Source organism: Vitis vinifera, chromosome 6, assembly GCF_030704535.1.
Source record: "Vitis vinifera cultivar Pinot Noir 40024 chromosome 6, ASM3070453v1".
NCBI classification, from domain to species: Eukaryota; Viridiplantae; Streptophyta; class Magnoliopsida; order Vitales; family Vitaceae; genus Vitis; species Vitis vinifera.
Window position 1 is genome coordinate 7,876,231 of NC_081810.1, and position 4,657 is coordinate 7,880,887.

The window sequence follows — 4,657 nt, forward strand, 5'->3', positions numbered from 1 at the left end:
GCCAATGTACATCCTTGTATCCCTTGACCTTGGGGCGTGGCCGGGCAGTTTGTTCTCTTGCAATGAACCAGAAGTCCCAAGTTCGACCCTCTTCGGTATTTAAATAGTTTTAGTAAGGAGTAGGGGGATATAAAGACCCAAGTGAACGTCTGGTCGTCAGCTTCCTTTTTTTTTTTTTTTGAGGAAAAATGGTGCACAATCGCTTCATTTTCAAGCAATTTAATTTATTTCACTTTTTCTCCTACAGAATTAAATAGATGTACACACCATTAAATGCCCTTGAATGGGGTCATGATGGTTATGGCACTGGATCACCTGGTTGGTGTGAGACCCGTCAAATGGGTTGGTCCAAGTTAAAATTTTGGGCCCACACTAGTACGATGTGGGTCGGTGGAGCCCAACACCGCTTTGTAGAGATTAGACTCCTTGACATGGATCAAGAAGGTGACAAAGAGAAAAGTAAGGCCTACCCACTCACAAAAAATTATACCCTGCTATCTAACTTTCTACTCTCCAAATCTGCCACTCCGACGTTGGCAAAACTTTATAATAACAAATAAAAATAAAAAATAAATAGAATCTTTAAATGTCACTAAAACCTTTTTTCCTACACGTAAATTTGAAAAAGCCTGATCAACCGGGGGGGTCCTCTATTCTGAGAGTAGATGATTGATTGGAGGGTGCAGATTGATTGATACATACAGGTTATCCGTAGGGTGGGGGAAAGTTTTGTATATTTATTTTAAAATTTCGGTGTGGGGTTTATCCAATTAGTCATTCTAAGCTTTCATGACTTTAGGGTCAGCATCACAAGGAAATAGACTCTACATAAGAATGAGAACAACAGACATGAATGGTGGGTGGGGATAATAAATAAAACAACGACATGTGTACAACACATAATATGAGATACCCATTTCACATGAATGCTTTCAACAAAGATCATGCACCACCAATCCTACACTCTTCTTATTTTACTTATATTTGTGCTGCTCCTTATCGCCTCTAAACGAATATGACCCCTTTTTTTTCTCTCTCTCTTTTTTAATAATTTAGTGATAATAAAATCTAAACAAATGTCTTGTACAAAATTCCAATCAGCTCAAACTTTTGAGTCTTAAATCAACCTGTAATGGTCACTACTTGAATCTACATCACTTCTCGTGGGTTCTTTTTCTTCAAGGACTGTTAGATAGGAATATCATAGAAAATATTTCCCCCCCAAAAAAAAAGATGATACGAGTATGATTTATTATCTGGTGAAGAATAATTTGAAGTTTGAGTAATTTTAAATCTTGTTTGGAAATTATGTTTCGTGGTGTCATGATTAATTTTTTTTTTAAAAAAAAAGATTAATAAATGTTAATGATATCCAATAAAATTGTCCAAGCAACCTTATTTATGTATCAAACATTTGTGCTGTAAAATTATTTTGAATGATATGATTAAGGGCTTTTTTTTTTTTTTTTTTTTTGGTGAATGGTGTCATAATTAAAAGAAATGATTGCCTAAAATAAAAGTGGCTTGCCCACACTAAAAAAAATGTTAGCAATGACATATAATAATAATAATAATAATGATTTTTTGCAAGTGTGTGGATGACTTACAAAAAGCAACCTTTTACATTAGACATTTGCAAATGAAAAGAATATATTATGTGATAAATACATTAAAATTATTTTAAAGCCATGAAATCACCATCAGAAATAAATAAATATTTCCTGATATAGGTCAGACTCTACTCATCCAAGACCCTAATGTACTAGTTAGTCTAAAGAGCAAAATAGTATATTATAATAAGATAAGATTATGATGAGTAATAAAAGATTTGGGGTAAAAAGCCTTGAGACATCCCATCTAATGGGGCTTCATTTTCGAAGCAAGCATGAATGATTGAAAGGAATCGTTTTGTGGTGGGGCATACTGCATAGGCTATTAAAATTTTTATTAGAAGATAGTGAAAAAATTATTAATGAATAATGTGGGGTTGTGAGATGGACATCTTTTGTCTTGGTTTTAGGGTATAAGAAGAAATTGTGAGAGAGGAGAAAGGCATTGGATGCGTTTTCTTTTGCGTTTAAAAATCAATACAAAATTGCAATGAGATTGCATAGGCCGTACGACGTAACCACCATCTCCCCTTACGCTACTCTTTATTTATTTATCTTTTAGTTTATTTTTATTGAAAGATACAGATCGGTTGTGCCCCCACAGATTGATTGATGCTGATCAGCGTCATTTTGATGTGCTCCCAAGCTGCATATTCCCCTAAAATCTGATGCAGGAGTTGGACGGTGATTTTTTTTTTACTAAATATTGCATTTTTTTAAATATATTTTATTACAAAAATTATTATGAAAATCATCCTAGAAGAGTTGATATAATTTACGGTAAAAGCAAAATAAATAAATTATACTAAAAATGCTGGAAATTTGATAATTTGGATTTGAAATCGACAGCATGAAAGAGAATCTAGGTGAGATGAGCACTAAACTTTTAGACTTTAATTAATATTTGAGGTCTACCTTCACCTGAGCCAAACGTGGTCTTTTTAAATAATGGTTTGCTTCAACTTACTCATAAATGATTAAATAAAAGGATAAATCGACTTTATAAATTATTTGTCTCATTGTTTGAAAAGTCTCACAAACTCCGTTACTCTTGATGAATTTTTCTTTTCTCTAACTAATGGTTATTAGGTACGATAATATCAATTTTAAACCCGAAGACAAGTCACCCAAATGATAACTCTTAAAATAAACTTGTATAATATGACATCAAAGATTTAACCCGTTCACATTGAGTACTAATTAGTTTTTAAATAAGATAATCAAAATTTGATTGAATAATTAGTATTAGATCTAATACTCATGGATTTTGATTAAAGCTTGATCAAACTATGGTCACTTACTACTTTCTTGAAAAAATTATCATATTAAAGAGTTTAGATATGTAGAGGAATTTGAATCTTTTAATGATTATACAAATAAGTAGGACTAGTGTAAAATTTAATAGAAAGTAATAAAAAAAAATATATAAAATATAAAAATAATAATAGATGAGATACAAAATGAGGAATCTGAGTTGAATAAGGAGACACACAATATTTTAATTAATGCTATCTTTTGATTTAGTATTTAGTCTTTATGATAATCAAACTTGTATCAATTAAATCATTATGTCGCAACAATAATGCAGTGATCTTTTAAAGCAGATACGTATTATGACATTTTTTATTTTTCTTTCTATCGTTAATTTAAAAATTAATATAAAAAATAAAAACAATAGGAAGACTCGAGACATGTCACATCCAGTTGTGTCAAAACATTGATGTCATGGCTCCATCCATTAATTTTAGAAGCCGTATGGGCAATCTCTTGAATCCAATAAAATAGAGCAGAAAAAAATTAAAAAAAAAAAGAAAAGAAAAAAAAAAGTGGGGAATGAATGGAAGAAGAACAGTGTGAGTCCTCGTATTCTCTTTTGTTTTTGTAGTTTTGTTTCGTGACTCCACGTTTGAACAGTGGCTTCACTCATATTCACACGTAACCACTCTCTCTTTCTCTCCGTATTCTTCACCTTAAAAAATAAAAAATAAAAAATAAAAATGTTGTCCTTCCACTGACAATCGGAATCCCACCGCCTGCGGCTGACCGCATCATTTCAAATTACGGTTTACAGCCCAGTCACTTAGCAATCTAGAGGTTACCCACCGTCCGTCACTCGTCAACTTTCTAAGATTCTAACACCCCCTAAAGCGCTCTCTCTCTTTTTTGTTTTCCTTTATTTCTAGAGGGTCTCCATTTGGAGTGGTGGTTACTATCCATGTCCTATCAATGCCTACCTATTCTATTAAGTAGGTAAACTTAATACTATTTTATTATTGAATACGTAAATATAATTTCCATTTACAATGATCTTACGCATAGGTGGGATTAGTATATAAATTGATTTTGTTATATTTATTTAATTATATTATGACATCATATATATTTATGTTATCATCCTATGGAATTGGTAGAGTAGAGTTTTCCTCCCTTAAAGTCGTGTACAGCCAAGTAATAAATCATCAACCTGGACCTGCAACGTTATGCAGCTTGCGGCCGGCGCCACCTTTAAAAAATTCCCCCAACCGTCAGAATTTGTAATTTACTATAGAATTTTTTTGGGATCTTCATTGAATATCTTCAAATTATTTTTTGTTCTCTTTTTAGGGTTGGAGAGGTGTGATAAAATAAATTGACGAAAATGAGTCACGGGGTGAGTGGAGTGGGCCACTCTGATGTAGTAGAATCACAAACAACTTTAATCTTCTATTTTAATCATGTGATATTGATTATAAACTCAACTTGTAATCACATTTGAGAGAATCCTGGGCTCCCATTAATCCAAGTTGGCCTTGAAATATTGTTCCCTAAAAAAAAAGTTGGTTTTGAAATGACACTAGATGTTTGACCCCCATACATATATATATATATATATATATATATATATATATATATATATATATTTATATATGGAGCATAGTGGCACACTTGCTCGACAACTTATGAAGAGTCTAAGCCCGTCACAATAGGATGGTAACACTAGATGGTAGCATAAAATATAAAGTTTATTTTGAAATGCTTTGAAAACAAAATTTTAAATAGTTTTTGAT